Raw genomic sequence first — 21380 nt, 5'->3', positions numbered from 1 at the left:
GGGGGAAAAGGGGGGAAGGTGTGCATATTTGTGACAGTCCTGCTGTCTTCTGCCCTGGTCAAACCCCATTTTGAATCTCGGGTTCACTTCTGGGTAACGTTTTGAGAAAGAATGTTGGCAAATGAACTCATTCAGAAGAAGGCAACTAATTTGGGAAGGGTACTCCAAGACAACCCCATGTTGTTGAAACTAGAATCCCTAGGTTTGAAAGCCTTGCTTAGGTGCTACTTCTCATACAAGACCTTTCCTATCACCACCACCCCCAAGTTCTCTCTCTGTCTGCGTCTCTCTCTGTCTCTGTCTGTCTCTGTCTCTGTCTCTCTCTCTGTCTCTGTCTCTGTCTCTGTCTCTGTCTCTCTGTCTCTGTCTCTCTGTCTCTCTGTCTCTCTCTCTCTCTCTCTCTCTCTCTCTCTCCTCTGTGTGTGTTTCTGTCTCTCTGTCTCTCTCTTTTTCTGTTCTCCAGTAAAACTGGTCACAGCCTGACCCCCATACCTGTAATTCAATTTATTTTCAGGATCCCTCATTTCTTTGAACATTCCACACAGATGCCATTTCTTATTGAAAGACTTTTCTGATCTCCATAGTTGATAGTTCCTTTGCCATCAACCCCCCACCCAGCCTCTACACACACACACACACACACACACACACACACACACACACACACCAAATTACCTTATGTTAATTGTGTATGTACTTTTAAGGTGTGTGTTGTTTCCTCCAATAGAATGTAAGCTCTTTGAACTCAGTGGCTGTTTCATTTTTGTCTTTGTGACCCTGTGGCCTAACACAGTGCAGTGTACACAGTAGGTGCTTAATAAATGCTTATTGCTTTATTAAGAGCAAGTACTGAACTTGGAACCAGAAGGTGTTCCTGGCTTTGCTTGGGAGTGGCCTTGTTGAGTGGCCTTCAGTTACACACTCCATCTCTTAAAGCCATAATCTCTTCATCTGTAAAAAGGGATTCATAATGACTGTGCTACCTACCTCACAATATGCTATGAGACAAGGGTTTGGGAAACCTAAGAAGCATTGTACACCTGTGAGCCCTCACTGATGTTGTTAATTAATTCCCAACAAAAATGGACAAGGAAGCTAAAGTGAGATAATAAATTACCCCGTTTCCTTGGTTACACAACATCAGTCCTCTTCAAAAAGCCATGCTGCAAAGTCAAGTCTGTTTCAGGGTTTATCATCTCTGTGACTTTCTGTAGATGGTCAGCCTCTCTGTCAATAGCCACAGGCTCTGTGCTGACCTCCTCACTCTATGATATAGCCTCTCCTGTCTCTCAACTAAATATCTTCTTATGGTCCCAAGAGAGAACTTCAACCATCACAGCTGACTTCCAGCATTTCTCACATGATATTTTCCAACATTAAGAGTCCATCTATTTGGTTTCTTTAGAAATGGTTATTGGCAGAGCCCTAATAGGAGCAACTTATACTCAGGAAGTGAAACCTTTGAGATGCATCCTAAAGTACAGAGTTCTTGCTGAATTGTACAAAGCCCAAAAAAAGAAGTGGTGAGGTAGTGAGAAAAATCCAAACAAGTAACTTCAGAATCTTTTTTTTTTCACTTCTGTTATCTCTCCACAGCTGCACATTAGAAATGAGCTTCCCTTAAATTTTATAATGCTTATGATGCATGAGTTTAGAGTAGTTCAGGCAATTCCCAAGACTGCATTAAGAGATTCAAGTATCAAGAAAAATGGATAAATAGAAAGATAGAGAGATGGCTAGAGACAAGGATGATAGATGATAGGTGGTAGAATGATAGACATTGATAGATAGAGAAAGAGATGGATAGGTAAGAAAATGACACATGATAGGAGAGAGAGAAAGAAAGAAATATAGGTGACAGGATGTTAGAAATTGATAGATAAAGTGATGGGTAGGTAGAAATATGATAGATAATAGGGTAGAGATAGACAAATAGCTAGACAAGAGGGTAAATAGAGGGAGGCGGGGAACAGAAATATATATTTTTTAAAAAGACAATCTCTCTCCTCAAGGAGCTTGCATTCTAATGGGGGTAGGGGAGGTGAAGGGCCAGAAAGCAATCCATAAAGGGGAGCTGGAAAGAAAGTGTGTGGAAGGATACATTCACCTATGTCAAGAGAAGGAAAAATCCAGAAAGAAAGTTCAGGTGTAACTTAGGTGAAATAAAGCTGGAGTCTTTCCTAAAATGGTGGCCATGGGGAAGGGGTTACCAATCAGGAGAGGAGGGTCTCAAGGTGGAAGTTCTCAGGGTGATAGTGCAGCAGTTTCAAAGGAAATGAAGTCCATGATGAGATTCTAAGACCAAGAAACCCTGCCTCTATCAGGGAGATGGGGGATTAGGGAAAATATTAATGGATGTACATGATATATTACAGTCTAATGTTTATATTAGCAACTGAAGATAATAATTTATCAAGATAGCTAAAAGCCCAGAGAAGCAATGGAAATTACTTGGTTTCTGGTATGCCTGGAATTCACTTTGGGAATGATCCCAAACAACAAACAAAGTCTTTTAGTCAAGCGAGATTGTTTAGGCTTTAAAATTGGACCACACATCAAATGTGATGTCATAAAATCCTAAGCAGTCATTACCAATGTCAAGTCACATTAGACATTACTGACCATTACTCCCCTTCTTGAAATCTTCAGGCCAGCCAAACTGGCCTTTATCTCTGCCCCCCCTCCTCCCCCCCCCACACTTCATCTCATTTCCATGCCTTTGTGACTGGCTGCCCTGCATGCCTGGAGTGTACTTCCTCACCTCAGCCTCACAGAGCCCCTCTTCTTGAGGATACAGCTTAAAAAGCGCACCGTTCAATGCATAGTCCTTCAATTTCCAATAAACTCCCCCTCAAACTACATTGTATGTATTTATGATTATTTGTTATATCTGTAAGCCCATCCCCAAGGCTCATTGGTATGGGACTCTCTTCTTTTTTGGAGATGAATGCCCTGCCCTGCATGAATGGGAGAGCTCTAGCCTTCTTCATTTCTTTCTGGGATTCCTTAAGCTTCAAGTTTTTTTCTTCAAGTTTTGAGTTGCTTTGGTTCTTCTGGCTTTCAACTTTGAGAGAGAAGATGGAAGAGGGCAACCCCACTTCTGGGTGCCGGAGGAAAAGACTACAGGAAGGCATGAGAGTGTTGGCAGTCTCCAGTCATGGCCCCATTCCCAGCTTGCTATTACACTAAGAGATTCCAGGGAGGTTCCCCTTGGGTGAAATAGAGAATAGTCTCTTGGGTGAGCTAAGTTATCTCCCTCTCTTCCTCCCTCCATCACTTTGCTTCTGTATTGTCTGGTATATATTCTCCTATTCTGGTTTCCTCTCTACATATAGGCCTCTCCCTACACATGGGAACTCCATTCTTAGGAATATAATTTTTCTTTCTGTCCTGTTTCTTCAGTATTTCATTTCCTTAGGACCAGCTGAATGTGTTTCAAACAGGATCATTTGGCACATCTTTTAGACCAAATTGCCTCAAGCCAAAATGCCTAAGGAAGATTTCATCCATAGAAAAGCCTACTTGTGTCAAGGACTACCATTACATGGCTCTGAGGAAGGCAGAAAAGACATCTCTAGCTCTCTTTTCCCTCATCCTTCTCCAAAGATCAAATTGCCAGCATTCATTGGATTATGAAGAAAGCAAGGGAGTTCCAAAAAACCATCTACTTCTGTTTCGTTAACTAAAGCCTTTGATGTGCAGATCACAACAAAATGAGGCAAATCTTCAAAGAGAAGGGAGTATCAGATCATCTTACTTGTCTCCTGAGGAACCTGTAGGAGGTCAGGATTCAACAGGTAGAACCAAACATGGAACAGCTTATTGGTTTAAGACAAGGAAAGGAGCAAAAGGCTGTATGTTGCCATCTTATTTAATTTATATGCAGAGTACATGCTAAATACAAGGCAGGACAAATCAAAAGCTGGAATTAAGGTTTCCAGGAGGAGTATGAACAATGTCATCTATGCATATATACATTTTGAAGGCACAAAGTGAAGAAGGACTAAAAAATGGCTTTAGGAGGATGAAAAAGGAAAGTATTAAAATTGGTTTGAAGTTTAACATTTAAAAAAAAAAAAGCTAAGATAAGGGAAGCTGGTCCCATCCTGGAAAATAGGAGAAGAAATGGAAGCAGTGACAGATTTTATATTCTTGGGTTCAATGATCACTGCAGATGGCGACTGCAGCCACAAAATTAAAAGACGTTTGCTCCTTGGAAGGAAAGTTATGGCAAATCTGGACAGCATACTAAAAAGCAGAGACATCACCTCAACCAAAAAAAAGATCCATATAGTCAAAGCAATGTTTTTTTTTTCCAGTATGTATGTAATGTATGGTTGTGAGAGCTGGACTATAAGGAAAGCTCATAAAATCAATACTTTCAAAGAAGACTTTTGAGAGTCCCTTGGACAGCAAGGAGATCAAATCAGTGAATACTTAAAAAAATTAATTCAGGGTACTCATTGGAAGGACAAATACCGAAGCTGAAGCTTCAATACTTTGGTCAAATAATGAGAAGACACGACTCATTGGAAAAGACTCTGATGTTGGGAAAGATTGAAGGCAAAAAAGAGAAGCAGATGGCAAAGGGTGAGATGGATAATGTTACGGAAGCAATGAACATGAGCTTGGACAGAGATCAGGAGATGGTGGCAGACAGAAGGGCATGGCATGCTATGGTCTATGGGATAATGAAGAGTTGGACACAAGTGAACAACATTCAAAGATATAAGGCTATTATTTAGGCTTGTTTCTATTTTTGATGGCTTGGAATGAGTGTTTCTACCACAGCCTGGTTTTGAGAAGCTTGGAAGATTTTTGCTCCCAGATTGATTATTTTGTGATGATAAATCCTGAAGCCTTCTCCTTTGTCTTTGTCAAAAGGTTGTCTTTAAGGTTGGAGAATTTGGGGTTTGTTTTTGGTTTGGGGGGGGTTGGAAAAAAATTTTCTGGCATTTTCCTGTAGTCAGTTTTGTTTCAGAAATAGGATTTCATTTTCCCCTTTGGGAAAACATTTTTTGTTTGCAAATTCCTTTTATTTTTTTCTTCATAAAAAGTAGACTTTTTTAGAGCCAGTAACACAGTCCCCATGTATAAGGAAGATTCCATTTGTAATAAAGCCCTCCTGTGTCAAAGGTTATCATTGTGTGACTTGAAGGAAGGCATAATAGACATCTCGGGTCCTCTTTATCCCCATCCTTCTCAAGGGACACTTTCATTCTTGCCAGTAGGAAGAAGGAAGTTAGAGTCAGAGGATGCCACTCTGCTCTCCTCAAAGAGAAGTTAAGATTATATCTATCTGCTTCCTTAAATATTACTAGTCTATGATCAACTTCAAACTAACTTCTGATCTCTCTGTCTCATTATTATTAGAGGGAAGGGAGACCCCAAACTCTGTATCCAAGACTTGACCTCTTCACAAAATACTAGTTCCACAATGAACACATATAATGATTAGCAAAGTAAATCCCTTTATCCAAATTAGTAGTAAAACAGAAATCGGAGAAGGTGTGCATAGGAGGATGTATATACAAAAATACAGAGTGACGTTATGTCCCACTAGAAGGGTGATAACTCAGCCCAACCACGAAAGACTGTTCTTGATCTCATCCAAGGATGAGATACGCACTGAAATCTCCAGTATAGCAAGTTGGGGACAAGGACATGATGGGAACTGCCAGCTTCTGTCATGTTTGCGTCTGCCCAGGGTCTTTTCCTTCAGCATCCTGAAGGATGTTTGGCCTCTCCCACCTCCTTCTTGAAGCCTCAGAAGCAGCTCAAAGTTGAAGAGTTCCAAAGTGGACTGACTGACAAAGGCTGGAGCTCTGGATCCACACCCCACGCCTCAGGCAGGGCATTAATCTCCACCAATGAGAAGAGAGTCCCATACCAATGGGCTTTGGAACAACAGTTACCTACTTTGTATATATTTGTTGTTTTCCCCACTAGATTTGCGACTTATGAGAAGAGACTATTTTAATTTTTGTACTTATATTCCTAACATCTAGCACAGCATTTAGCATATAATAGGTGCTTAATAGGGGAGCTAGATGGTACAGAGTCAGGAAGATTCATCTTCCTAAGTTCATGTCTGGCCTCAGACACTTACTAGCTGTGTGACCCTGGGCAAGTCACTTAACTCCATTTGCCTCAGTTTCCTCATCTGTAAAATGAGTTGGAGAAGGAAATAGAAAAGCACTCCAGCATCTTGGCAAAGAAAACCCCAAATGAGGTCACAAAACATACACAATCATACACAATCATACACAACTGAACAACAACAACAACAAAAGGTATTTAATCACACCAGACTGAGGTGCTAAAAGACTAACTAACTCCCTTGCTCTCATTCTCAATTTTTGTATTAACACACCAGTGTGTATCTGCCTTTTTCCTACAAAGGATGGCATGACTGCAGAAGTGTTGAAGTGTGAGGAGCAGTAGCCATACCTTGGAGACCAATTCAAAATATAATTCTCTTACACTTGTCCTTCTGAGTTCTGGACATAATGAAAGTCATAACTATTTATTAGATTATTTCACAGTGCATCAAAGTTTGGTGGTGAGAAGATTGATTTATTACATATGTATGATATATATAATTTATATTCTATAGTTATACTTACATTTTTTTTCCTCCTCATCCTTAATCTAATCCAACAATTCAGTAAACATTTACGCCAAGCATTGTGCTACATGCTGGAGATAGGAAGACAAAAATAAAAAAGTCCTTGTCTTACAAGAGCATATATTCTTCTGGTAAAATACAAAATGTAAACAAATGCAAAGAAATTTTGGGAAGGGAGGAAGAAACATGAATAACTGAGGAAATCAAGAAAGGCCTGATGTAGAGGATAACGGGTGGGGAACCTGCAGCCTCGAGGCCACATGTGGCCCTCTAGATCCTCGAGAATGGCCCTTTGACTGAATCCAAACTTTACAGGACAAATCCCCTTCATAAAAGGATTTGTTCTGTAAAACTTGGATGCATCCAAGGACCTAGAAGACTACATGTGGCTTCGAGGCTGCAGGTTCCTGGAGTTAGGAATTCCAAGAGGTAGAAATGAGTGGGGAGGGCAATTCAGACAGTATACTCAAAGGAACAGAGGAGACGAATGAATAGAGAGATGAAGCACTTATTAAGGGCTTACTATGTACAAAACACCAAGATAGGCACTGGGACAGAAACAGAAAAGTCAGACAGTCCCTGCTCTTTCTCCAGGAGCTCACATTCTAATGGAGGAGACTACACATATGGAATAGTTCAACTGCAAGTTAGATGGAAAGGTACCATAATTAATAATAATAAAGGTACCATTCTTTGATGGCACTTCCTCTAATAAAATCAAATCAGTATCTGATGTTGAACTATTTAACAGTGCCAAGGACTTTGGGAACAAGAACTCTCTGGGTTTTTGGTAACTGTGGCAGAAGCAGCTATAGAAGTAATTGCCAGGCTCTATCTCCACATCTTCCCAAGATAATGGCTAAGGGCACTGAGATGGAAACATGACTCTTCCCAAAGCTCTCAGGTTCAGAGTCCTGGGTTGTCTCCGTCAAAGTCAAAGAGGAAATGGTGGTCAAGGTGGTGGTGGTGGTGGTCAAGGTGGTGGTGGTGGTGGTGGTGGTTTGATTTGCTTGGCATATGCTGTCTCTTTTCTCTCCCTAAGGATTCCATACTGCTTCAGTGAGGCTGGCTTGCCTTCCCAGTGCATAGCAGTTGGCTCATGACAGAGTAAACATTCTGACCCAGGCCCCACATACCTTCATCTCACAATCGAATAATGAATTGGAAGTTAAGGTTACTTGGTTCTTGGGAAAGTTCATAAAGGTTTCTAAGGGTGACCATGGAAACCAGACTAAAAGGGGAGAGCAGGGATTTCATTGGAATCTTTCTATAGACAGGGAGGGGCCTTCTCTATTTCTTATTCCCCACATTTTTTCCAAATAAAAACCTACATGATAAAAGGAATCGGTCAACCAAAGACCACAGGGAAAGGAAGAATCATTGATTTGGAAAGGATCTCAAAGATTCTTTAGGATCATAGGATTTGGAGCTGAAAAGAACTTTCAAAGATTATCTAATCCAATCCTCTCATTTAGAGATGTAGAATCAGAGACTCTCCCACTCCAGCCCCCCCACCCCCAAATGACTTTGACACAATTATGTAGGAGGCAGGAATTGAACCTAGATCCTTCAACTTCAAATCCAGTGCTCATATTACTATACCACAGCCACCTGGAAACCCACTTTGGAGAAACACAGATTTCCTCTACCATTCCAGGCAGGTATTCATCAACTGAATATGACAAGTTCAGGTCCTCAGGAGGCAGGCCTTGACATTTCTGAACTGCTTGAACTGTTAGATGCTACTTCCCACCCAAGGTTGGAGTGGTCAAGAAAGGCAGCCAGGGGCCAGCCTGAGGAGAGAGGTCAGCACTAAAAGACTGACTGATTAGAGGTCAGGTTCCCTTCTTCCTATTCTTCTCTTCCCCTCTTGCCTTTTGTTCATTCTCTACTTCATGCCTTTTTCTCCTCCGTGTCCTCTATCCCTCGTTCTCTCCCTCCCCCTAAAATCGTTCACAGCTCCCCATTGTCCTCCTTCTCATCGCTCTCCATACCCCACTTTCAGCCTTCCTGACTTTATTCATCAACACCAGCCAAGGCGAATTCCAGGGAAGGAACGCCACCCCTCTTATCTCCCGGACCCTGACCCTAGAAGAACCTGGGTGGCCGCTGCTGGCATGACTACCCTGCTCCTCTCTACCTAGGGCCCCGCCCCCTCCCCGCCTAGGCCACCTCCCCTCTCTGCCTGGGGCCCCTCCTCTCCTCCCGGGTCCCCGTTCCTCCCCTCAGGTTTCCTGCGCACCCAGCCTGCTCCCCGCGCCCAGCTTTTTGCTCTGGCTCCACGCGCTGGCGCTTGCACAGTCTAGTCTCGCTCAGCTCTTGGTCGCCGCAGGGACAGAGCAAACAGCCAAAGGAGAAACGGTCAAGCCGGGAAACTTTTCCCGGGGCCCTGCTCGGCCCGGGTCTGCTCGGGTGAGTCAGGTTCCGTCCCGCCGCACAGGCAGTTGCGAAGGTATTTGGGGAGGGAAGGAGATTGTTTTGGGGCATTGGGGCTCCTTAGGGAGGGATTATGAACGCGCCCGTCTCACATTTACCTTAACAGACATAGACACACAGACACAGACATAGACACACAGACACACAGACACGCACGCACACACACACACACACACACACACACATATATACACACACCCTTCCCTCTCACCCCCCATCCTGGGCTCGCTTGCACTCAGCCCGTCACTGACCCGGTCCCGGAGAGTCTCCAGGCTTACGCCGGGTGGACAGAGCCCAGGGACTGGCGGTCAATGAGGAATGGGGAAGAACCGCCCAGGCTGCGAGTGGCAGAGCTGGAAGAATGCCAGTGAGCCGCAGCTGCATTCCAGGGTCCCCGAGATCTGGACTGCGGGCGAAGGAAAGGGGCGCCAATAACAAGCGGGGTACCTGCTCGCCGAGCAGGACCTGGATCCTGGCAGATGCCGCGGCGTCCTGCCCGAGTCATAGGTTTCGGAAGCGCAGGACGCACTTTCCTAAGCAGGGGGTCTCCATTCAGCTACGGGGGCACCTGTGGATTCAGCCAAAATCTATGGAAGAGCCTCGAAAGCTCCATTCGTCCCCCCAGGTCAGGAATCTCAAAGGTCCTGCTTGCCTATTCGGGGTCTTTATGAAGGGTGGAAGTTACAGCCCCTCGTGGACCTTCACGACCCTGAATTCCAAGGAGCCTTCCGCGTGGAACCAACCTTCTGTAACCAGCGTGGCGAGGGACGAGGGGAGGAAGGGGTTTGGATGTGAGCAGAAGGGCAGGTTGTAACTGACTATAGCACTTGAGTCGCTTTGCATATATAGAAAGAGATGGGCAGCTCTAAGGTAACAGTGAAGAGGGAGAAGGACAAAGATGTGCCAGAGATGGGGAGGCAGATGGAAGCTGCAGCCTCCCTGGCTGCAGTCCCTAGGACTATTGAATATTGAGAATATTGAGGTCTTCTGGTCAGAAGTGGAGGAAGACTGACCATGATCCCTTGGAGTGTGGGATAATGTGAATGCTCAACGAATATTTATTAAATACATGCATAGGAGTTTAATTCTGGTCCTTTTGTGGCAGGGTCTGAGATCCAGAAGCTGAAGGAGGGACTGAAGCCTGGGGGGGAAATTTGGTGTCTAGAGGAAAGAAAACTGTGAGAATACCTGCTTTGGATTGCCTTTGGAACCTAGGTAAGTCACTTCCAAAGTCCTGCACCTGTGTCCACATCTGTAAATCGGGTGGGTTTTAATAACTGGTCCACCCATCTGTTGAATGTCATTTGAGAGTAGCCTGAAAGAGTCCAGTGGCATACCTATGTAGCAATAGAATGGTGGTGCTATGTTACTATGCTGGTGAGAAGAGATATTCCTTTCCCCTCTGTCCTCTCCCACCTCCAACTATTCCTTCCCAGATCTTCCTCCCACTCTGCCCTTCTGTAGAAATGGTTTTCCTTTCAAATAAGCCAGGGAAGACAATGGAAAGGAGGGAAATGATCAAGAAGATATCTCTCATACTGCTCTCAGATCATCAGTCAACAAGCATTTAAATTCTTATATGCCAGGCACTGTGCTCAGCTCTAATAATACAAGAAAGACAAAAGCAAACAAAAACAAGCAAGAAAAAAAGAAAACACCAGTGCCTGATCTCAAGGAGCATATATTCTAATAAGAGTGACAAGTCTTAATAACTAGGGACATACAAGATAAATACAGAGTATATGAAGGTAATCGGAAAGGAGAAGACATCATCTCCTGGCGGGGGGGGGGGGGGGGGGGGGGCAGCTGATTGGCCAAAGACCAGAAAAGATCTCCTTAAAGTGGTGTTTAAGGTGAGTCTTAAAGGGAGCCAGAGAAATTAAGAGGAAGAGATGAGGGGACAGAGCATTCCAGAAATGGGGTACAGCCTTTCCTTCCCCCTCCACTCGAACTGCTGATTTATCACCTAAGAAGATCCTGGTCCACACTGTCTTTCTCCCAACTCTGGGAGGTCATAAAAATGAATTACTAATTCTCTTTTGTTCAACTCCAGCCCATCCCCCCCCCCCAACCAAAGAATAATCTCTCTGGTGCATATATATTGTAGGGTTGTTGTTTTTTTAAGATTTATCACACACATACACGTTCTTCCTCTAATGTCTTTCTCAGCTGAGTTTGTGCAAAGAAACACATAGATCTGCAATGCAATGGTTAATCACATCCGTCTTTGAAGACTTATTTTAAAGCAAAAAAAAAAAACAGAAAGAAAACAATGTTTAAGAAACAAATTTGGGAGGATAGTCACACTCTTCCTGGGAAAGGAAAAGGCAGAGGGAGAAGGAAGAGGAGTGTAAGAAATCACCCACCTTGATATTAGTATGTGGCTCAATTACACAGTTCCTGTCTCACAACCAGTCACTGTGAGTTCTGTCCCTCTCTCCCTCCCCTATCTTCTGCTTATCCCTCTTCCCTTCCTTCTCTCTCTGTCTCTGTCTCTCTGTCTCTGTCTCTCTTTCTCTCTGTCTCTGTCTCTCTCTCTCTGTCTGTCTCTCTGTCTCTCTCATCTCTTTTCTCCTCTCCCCCCAGTTTCCTGACATAATGTCAGTCCTCATTGTAGTACCCACCAATATTGGTGGCTCCTTTGTCACCCAAGCTATACCCAACCTCATTCCCAGTCCCCACTGCAACTTGACCCCACCATATATACACACTGGCCTATGGCTTCTAACTTTCCTTTTCCTTGTTAATCATAGTCTAGCCTTGTCTAGGTCAAGGCTAACTCCTCAGCAGTCAAGGAGGGAAACAAGCCAGTGGGCATTGCCTACAAAATCCCTTGGCATTCCCCCCCAGAGTCATAAATTTTCAGTCTCTTGCAAAATCAGCCAAACTACACTTGAAATCTCTAATTACACATCCCGGCATCAACATAATGTCACCACTTAACAGAACAAGGATGACTAACCCAACATTTCAGGTAATCATCTCAGGATGCCATTCACATAAATATATATCATCTGTATATATACAACAGACATATCACAATGACTACAAGTCAAAATCATGTGTAGGAAATATTATAGGCACATACGGTAGTATCTGCATATCTGTAGAATGCAAGAAAATATGGACAACAGAGACATTAACAATATCAAGAGAGCTACAGGATAATAAAATGCACATAAACAGCAATATACATGCCAAAAAAAACCCAACCCTTTACATTACTAACAGATCATTATATCAGTGGCATATATTAACACAGAAGCAAGTAAACAAGAACAAGAAAAAAAAGTACTCAAAACAAGTACGAATTAGCATATGCATCAGTGAACATTTCCAATTACATGCAGGCCACATATTAGCATGGATAAACATTAGCACTGTCATCTTGTTACATTGTAACCACTTCTACAGTTTCCCCTGTAGTACCATAAGTTAGTCTAGTCATTCATCACATAGATCTGTAACTGTGGTCTGCTGGCTTGTCTGTTCCTATAGCTAAATTGCCTGATGACACAGGTTTACCATAATCCTCAAACATGAATTCCTAAATCTGAACTTGGGGAAGAAGGGGAAGGGAAGGGGCAGGTTGGCAGTGGTACTATGCTCTGTGGGATATCACTGTACCTTAGGAATATCAAGAGTTCAAGTTCTAGCCAGGAAAATTCCCTCAGGGTTGAATCATTTCTTCCATCAGAATTGGGTATTCACTTGAAATATGTTTCTGAGCCATGGTTTGGTTCTGACAATCTTCACATAGCTGGTAGGTAGTCTCTTTTAATGAGTCTACTAAGGTAAGTACTCAGCAATCTTTATCTGCTCATCAAAGAATCCAACTAACTCTCCTATAGGCAATAAGTGGATTGTCATAAATTATCTTTACATAATTATTGCTTAAGGAAGACTGACAGAGATGTTCTAGGCTGTCCTGGCCCATGTGAATTACACTTAGGATATATTTGGGTTCTCCATCACAAAGGCTTACCTCCATACTCTCATCCTTCAGAGGCACATATCTCTGTTGCAGTTTCCATTTGCATTGTATTGCTCTGACAACTGTAATTTTAATCAGTTATGAAAGAGTTCCAGAATAAAATATATTTTGATATTGTGTTGGCTGTGTGTATACATATAGATATATATACACATATAAAAATATAATTTTTGATACATATGTAGTTTGTATAGAATATTTTTTTTAAAAGCAATCGGGGTTAAGTAACTTACTCAAGGTTACATGGCCAGTTATTTCTGGGTGTGGTGCTGAGTATCTGAGCCCAGATTTGATCCCCAGGTCATCCCGACACTGGAGCCGGTGCTCTTACTCACTGAGCCACCTGGCCGCCCCTGTATAGAATATTTATTGGTTGAGAGAGGGGTGTTAGATTTTTTTCTTGTGTACAATTTCTTGTTTGCATTTGTCTTGATTTTTATTCCTTTAATGTTATATTATAGAATAAACTTATTTTGTTCTGAGTTAACTATCGTTAAAAAAAATTGTCTTTACAGGGCCCTTTGACAGTCTCTGAGACTATTCTGTAAATGGAAAATTACCTAGTCCTTCCTTGACTAGATATGGAATTAGTTTTCCACAGATTGGTTAACTTGTATGACACACAAAAGTCAAGATTTCTCAGCAAAACTCTCCTTCTTGAACATCTTGGCAACAAATTCAGGCATCATACCTATATTGATTTCTGTTAGAGCTCTTCTGGGTTAAAGTCATAGTTCATTTAAGGGACATTCTGGTATTATATGTCTACAATCCCTCCATCCTCAGTAACTCCAAAGCACAAATCAGCAGGTAGGCATCTAAAAGTATGGCATCAAGTCTATGGTAGCATTCCTTGTGGTAGTCCTAGTCCATGTACTAGGAATGTTGGATGTTGATTCCCTTGAGATTTTTGGTTTAGTCTCTCTGTCCTGAAAATATTCAACATTGTGTGTTTGAAATGCTTAGCCCTTAAGGATGACAAGGTATAGTTCTAGATTTTTTGATGCCAGATAAAGCTAACATCTCCTTGAGTAATGTGCTTTCAAAGTCTCTGACTTAGTCCTCTATTGATTATCTCTAATCTATCTTGTAGATATCATATTTGTACATAGTTGTTTGTATATTGTCTCCCCACATTAGACTGTGAGCTCTTTGAGAGCAGGGACTTTTTGCCTTTCTTTGTACCGCCAGTTCTTAGCACAGAGCCTAGCACACAGTAGGTGATTAATAAATACTTCTTAATTGATTGACTGACCAGATCATAGTATGAAGTCTGTGCACTGAAAACTAGTTTGCAAATGCCATTCAGCAACCATGTAAGCTTTCTGGTTCCTGGCTGGACACTCCCAAGCATATCTTGGCAGATGGCCTCATTATGAACTCTCTTCTATTAAGTACCTCCTCCTCTTCAGTAAGTGTATATGTAGACCAAGTCCTAGATACCCATTCCTGTGATAATGTATTTTTTTAAATTTTTCAATGATTCATTAGATCAAGTAATTCCCAGACTGATCATTCTCCCCATCTTGCTATTAACTACTGTAGAATTCTCCAATTATTCAACACTTCTTTGTAATACTCTTATAATATCTTCATTTTTATTCTTTGTCCATTCCAAAAATCAAGAGATTCCACTACCATGAGGCTTCTAGGTCCAAAAAAATCACTAAACTTTTCAAGCAACTTGTATTCCAAATGATCAAAAGATTGATCCCTAATGGCAAAACCAGAATGCAGCAGTATACAAATATGATACAATCAAACAATGCTCGAAGCAAGTGACACATGGGGAATGTAGAAGGAAAAGGTTTTTTTTAAGTTGTTTCCCTTTCCTTCTCTCTCCTTCCCTCCTTCCCTCCTCTCCCTCCCTTCCTCTTTGTCTGTCTATCTGCCTCTCCCCTCTCCTCTTCTCTCCCTCTCTCTTTCCTCCATGTTGTTTTTCTCATTTCCATTTGCTCAGGTAGTTGTCAACCATATGTATCTTAGAAAATAGATTTTAAAAAGGAATAAAGTAAACAAACTTTTAAGAAATAGAGATTTGGGGAATGGGCACACTTTTCTGAGGAAGGAAAGAGTAGAGAGAAGATGAGTGTGAGAAACTTAGAAACTTAAACAAGCCCAGCAAACTCAGAACCTACCCCATACCTGGGCACACAGCTTGATCCCACATATAACCATATAAGGAGGCATTTAGTCTCCAGCACAGCTGCCCCAAGTGGCCATAGCAATAGGAGTTCCTCCATTTCCTCTTCCCCAAGGAGCCACTGTTCATGTCTCACTCTTAATTTCCCATGTAGCGCTTAGGTTTTTCTGTAATTTTTATCCTTCCTTTCACTCAAGATAGGAAACCTAGCATGTCAGTCATTGTCTATTCACCACTAATTCCCTTAGAGCTAAGGAGAGGAAATGGGAGGGATTTTATACCTGCTACTGGGCACTGACCTCTGGCATCTTGTTCTATGTAAATGACAGGGCTTCATACCAAAATAGCTTCCACCCTTCCTATGCTGGTTCCTTGCCGAGTAGCTGGCATGCAGTCAGTGGCAGATGGCTGGCCCCTGTCACTCACTCAGTTGGAGCAGCCAGTGGATCATTGGACTCTCACTGACTGTGCTGAGAAAGAACACGATCCCTGGGCTCTTCCATGAAGGCTCTGCTCTATGGAGCATGTCTCCTACATGGCATGGAAGACTTATGAAACACAGGAAAATCTCCAGTAATCCTAGATTAACAAAGAACAGAAAGACCCTAAAATGGATTCAGACAGAGGACCCTGGCTATTCACAATGCTTTTACTAATTACAAAGGAATAAAAGGGTTGAGGGAGATGGGGATCAGTTGGTAAGTCAGCAGAAATGTTAATAGATTTCACAATTCCTTCCTGAGTCCAGAAGGCATCTAGGGGAGCTGTCAATTATCTTGATTCAGAACCCGAGGTGGTGGGAACTGCATGTTAAGTGATCCCCTGGCAGAGATTGGCATTATGAAGAGAAGATTAGGAATTTCTCTAAGTCTTTCCCTTCCCTTTCCTCAGGCTCTGAGGAATGAGCAGTTTCTTATTATTCGAGGCACTTCCCCTGTCTCAAAGAAGACCTCTGTTTTCTCTTCTTGCCCATCTCGAATAGCTCTACTGTTTAGAAATTATATCTAACCTAATCCCTTCAGGAGGCAAGTTTTAAAATACTTTTATTTTGCATCAGTAAAGAGAAAGCACAGCTGGTCTCCATTAAGCAGAGTAATGGTGGATGTACATTGTTTCCATTCAAGAACTTGGCCTTCAGAGAGGGTCAGGCTGCTCCAAGAATCAAAGGTGTGCTGGAACCAGCTCCAATAGGTTCTCAAGAACCCATTGTCAGATTTTCAACATGAGCATCTACAACTCAGAAATTGTTAAATACTCCAAATCAGGGCTTGATTTATTGTTTTGCTGATTGTCTAAACTTAAGAAACAATGGCGCTGGATGTTAATAATTCAGATTAAGCTTAAAAGTGTTGTGCCTGTTTTCTTCTCCTGAAAGCCAATTGTTAACATATACCATTTCCTTGGTCAAGCTGGTTAATAGAATCTGCTACTGGGGGGATCTGAAATATGAGAAATCTCTAAATTCCTCTTGCAACTCTGAATCCTTTGGGTCATCCTGGTATGATAGAAAGAGCATTGGGTTTGCATGTAAACAGCCTGACTTCAAATCCCAGCTTTGCAACAAGACACCCTCCCTCTCTATGCTTCTTCTGTTTCCTCATCTCTAAAATGAGGGGATTGGATTGGTTGAACTTGGACTTCCAGCTCCAAACTGTAACTTTGTGTGCATCAGGCTCGAGGCTCAGAGATATCGAAAGGGCTGAATTATATCCCCTACAGGAACCCCTAAACCTAGTACTGGGTCTGCTGATACAAATCCCTGTTCCCCTTTACTGACTTAGGGAAGAGGTCAACCAACAGATGGGGGAGAAAATAGTTTCACCAGCTAATACACACACACATGTATGTATACATAAATTTTATATTTACTATGTCTACATTTTATTTTTTTATATATTATGTGTATATATACACACACATATATATATATATATACACTGTGTTTATATGTATGTGATATATTTACGTGCACACATACATATATATACCCACAAATGCTCTCATGTTCAAATTTTTAACTTACAATGCCCTCTCTAAACCTCAGTTTCCTCAGCTGTAAAAATGGACCTACCTCCCAGAGTTGTGAAGATCAAATAAAATAACATCTATAAAGTATTTGGCACAGGATCTGTCATACAGTAGGTGCTTAATAAATGCACATTCCCTTTCCCTTCCCATGCCCAAATCTTACAAGAGGATGGAATTGCTCATGCTCATTTCCACATACACACAGATACACTACTACCTGCCCATCTACAATACCTTTTTCCCCTCAAGGTGGGAGTAGTGTTGAAGTAAATTTTAAACTGATTTCACTTAGACTATGAATAATAATAATAATAACAAAACAGTTAGCAATTATACAGTACTTTACAATTTCCAAAGCATTTTCCATACATTATCTCATTTGATCCAACAACCCTGCGAAGTAGTTGCTTACTTTATTTTAGTATCCCTAAAAATTAGGACCTTATTTTACAGATGAGAAAACTGAATCTTAGAGAGGTGAGTGATTTGTCCAGGATCACACAGCTAATAAGTATCTGAGGTAGGATTCAAACTCAGGTCTTCTTGACTCCAAGTCTAACATTCTATCCAGATGCCATCTAAGTGCCTCCCCATTATAGGGAGTGTGTTATGGGAAAAAGGGAGGCAGCAGGGGGGATGGATCTGGAATCAGACACCTCGGGTTCAAATCTTGACTTAGCTATTTACACAATAATATGTGTAATATGTTTACAAATCTTAAAGCCCTTAGACAGCTAAAATATTAATAATAATAATTATCACTATTATTATTATATAGTAACCTTGGGCAAGTTTCTTAACCTCTCTGGGCTTCAGTTTCTTCCTCTGGAAAATGAGAGGGTTGGACTAGATAATCCATGAAGTCCTTCCTAGCATTAAAACCTAAGAAGGTATCTAGGGGATATCTGCAAGAATCTATATCCCAGGGATGGTCCTGGATCCTGAAGCAGTAAAACAACAGCCAGGCATATGTAATCGATCACCCACAGTGTCCTACAGCAGGAAGAACATTGGAGCTGGAATCCCAAACCCCACATTTAAATCCCAGCTCTACTCTCTCACTTATTAGCCATGTGAGTATAGGTATCTGAGCCTCTTTCCTTATCTATAAATGGCAAAGAATGATGTCTGATATATCTGCCTCCCATGACTGTGATGAGAACCAAGTGTGACACATCATGTAAAGAAAGCCTTTTTTCAAATATTAAAATTCTATGTAGATGTAAATTGTCACTTTTGTGTTATTTCCCCCAAGAAGCTTTATCTCTGAAACACATTAGGCTGAATGTCATCTAAGGCTCCAGTCACCTGCCATTTTCCCTTCTCATCAAGTCACTGCACATTTCCGAATCTCCATCCCTAATTATAACAAAGCTCTTCCTCTTTATTTATAAGTGACTCACTTCTGCCAGGGACCGTTAATGGTGATGGAGAATTCTAACTCACACTCATTAGGAACAATAAAGCTGATGGTCTCGGAAGCCAGGACACCTTGCCTCTTTATCCATTCATCTCTTGAGTTGTAATTCTCTGTATTTAATGCATGAAGGTCACAGTGGGGCAGACTCAGATTGAGGCTGACAGCACCCAATTTGTACCTGTAGCTTGAATGGCTTTAAATGTGCTCCTGACAGATTTTGTTAGAAACCATTTCATCAAAGGAGAATGAAAGCAAAATGCATTTGGTATCAGACTGGGGTTGGAGAAGACTAGGGGAGATAGATGACTGGTGCTTTGTAATCTAGGACAATGATTTTTCCCCCCACCCCCCCCCAAAAAAAAGACAGTTTAAAGTTACATTTCAGGTAGATTTAGAGAATCCATCAGCTGGTGATAATATATGTAAAGCACTTTGCAGACTTAAGAGTTATGTAAATGTGATTTGTTATTATTTTTATCACCACTCCCAGACATTAAGCAACTGAGAGTCTGGAGAACATGGCTGAGAATGGGAAGGGTATATTTTCAATCTCATGTTTTCCCTGGATCTGGATGTGTTTCAGACTTGGACTAGTAATGGACTTACAGACTGATGGGAGTAGGTTAGGCAGGAGGGAAATACAGTATGAGAATAATTTGTAGAACACTGAAATGACTAGCTGGAGTAGAAGAATCACCAAGTTCATGTACCAGTTCCTACCATTACCCTTTCAAGACTAAGAGGATCCTGGGGCAGCTAGGTGGCACAGTGGATAAAGCACCAATCCTGAACTCAAGAGGACCTGAGTTGAGATCCAGCCTTAGATACTTGACACTTACTAGCTGTGTGACCCTAAGCAAGTCACTTAACCCCAATCCCCCCATCAAAAAAAAAAAGACTAGAAGGATCTTCGGAAGACCTAAGTTCAAATCCAGTCTCAGACATTTATTAACTGTGTGCCTCTGGGCAAGTCATTTAAACTCTCTGTCTGCTTCAGTTTCCTCAACTGTAAACTAGGATAATAATAGCACCCATCTCCCAGAGGTGTTTGAGGATCAAATGAAATATTTGTAAAGCACTTAGCATAGTGCTTGGCCCTTACAAATGCTCCTCTCCCTTTTTTCCCCATCCCTCTTTCCTCAGAAGTTATTGATCATGGGGTGGCCAGGTGGTGCAGTGAGGAAGAGCACCGGCCCCAGAGTCGGGGGACCCGGTATCAGTTCTGGCCTCAGATACTCGGCACCCACACAAAAATAACTGGCCATGTAACCTTGAGCAAGTTACTTAACCCCAATTTCTTTAAAAAAAAAGAAGTTATTGATCATGTACTCACTTTCCACTGAACCTCAAGATGATGATGATGATATCTTCATATTTATTTGGCTCTTTATAAGCAAGGGAGCACGGACAGAGGGCTGGCTTAAGAAGCAAGACAAGTACCGGCTGTGTGACTTCAATGTCATCTCTGACTGCTCATTCATTCACACACTCCCAAAACATCCATATTCTACCTCCACAATATCACTTATTCCCACTTTCCCCACTCACACAGCCATCTCCCTAGTTCAGCACCTCATCACCTCTTGCCTAGATCATAGCAATAACTTTCCAGTTGTTCTCTGTGCCTCAAGACTCTCCCCACTCTGATTCATTCTTTACTTAGCTCTAATTTTCCCAAAGAATCCTAACCATGTCAGTTCACACACACACACACACACACACACACACCTCCATAAACTTCATTGGCTTCCTATTACCTCTAGGAACAAATAGAAACTCCTTTGCTTGGCATTGTAAGAGCTTCATGACATGACCTTTTCTATCTTTCCAGTCTTCTTAAATATTACTACACTCCCACCCACTGTTTGATGCAGTCATAACGGCTCACTTGCTATTCCTCACACACTATACCCCATCTCCCATCTCTGTCCCTTTGCATTAGCTTCCCCTGCCTGGAAGGCTCTTTCTCTTTACCTCTGCCTTTTAGAAAGGAGGCTTCCCTGGCTTCCTTCAAGTCTCTCTATCTCTCCCCCTCCCCTTTTCACTTTCTCTCTGTCTCTACCTCTCATACCACACCAAAGACACCAGCAATGTCAATCTTAAATGGCACCTTCTACAGGAGGGTTCTCACTGCCCCTAGCTGCTAATGCTTTCTCCTATAAGAACCTTCCCTCTATTCTGTATGTATCTTTCATATATACACATATATGTGGGTGGGTGTTTGTATATATGCATGCTATGTGTTATATGCATATATGTATGTGTATATACATGTAAATATACATATATTTATATTTTTATTCCTAGCATTTAGCATAGTGCCTGGCACATAGTAGGTACTTAATAGATGTTCATTGATTGACTGGTTGATAGGACAAGTCACTTAAACCCCGAATGCCCCCAGGCAGCTCTCCAAAACATGAGGTGCTGGTTGAGCAGGAGCCAATCTACCTTGGTAGAAAGACTTTGCTTACTGGAAGTTCCCCAGAGCAATGAAATCACAGCCAGTTTAGAAAAGGGGAAGGAGGTAGGGATACAAGGCACTTTATTAACAACCCTATGAAGTAAGTAGTGGACTTTACAGATAAGGAAACTGAAGTTCAGAGGTGACATGACTCACCTAAGGTAACACAGCTAGTAAATGTCAGAACCAGGATGGGATCCAGGGACCTCCCTGACTCCAAGTCCAGTGCTGCACCTCTCCTTAATACACAGACTCATCCATCACTGG

The 21380-nt window shown here is 42.0% G+C and overlaps 1 protein-coding gene across 12 annotated transcripts in view; it reads left to right on the top strand.

Annotated features, from left to right (window-relative positions):
- The first annotated feature begins 8820 nt into the window (after positions 1–8820).
- Positions 8821–21380, top strand: part of HRH1 (histamine receptor H1) — a 127589-nt gene continuing 115029 nt past the window's right edge. For 7 of the 12 annotated variants that reach the window (XR_011167545.1, XR_011167544.1, XM_069083939.1 and 4 more), the window contains exons 1-2: positions 8821–9040; positions 10170–10279. The gene's annotated coding sequence lies outside the window, so the exon portion shown is untranslated. The other 5 variants (XM_069083941.1, XM_069083940.1, XM_069083943.1 and 2 more) reach the window with 3 other exon arrangements.

This window comes from Petaurus breviceps, unplaced genomic scaffold (assembly GCF_028583685.1).
Source record: "Petaurus breviceps papuanus isolate PSGF00001 unplaced genomic scaffold, PetGlider_PUasm1.0 174, whole genome shotgun sequence".
Taxonomy (NCBI): domain Eukaryota; kingdom Metazoa; phylum Chordata; class Mammalia; order Diprotodontia; family Petauridae; genus Petaurus; species Petaurus breviceps.
The sequence above is the reverse complement of the archived record's forward strand: the minus strand, read 5'-3'. Positions and strand labels throughout refer to the sequence as shown.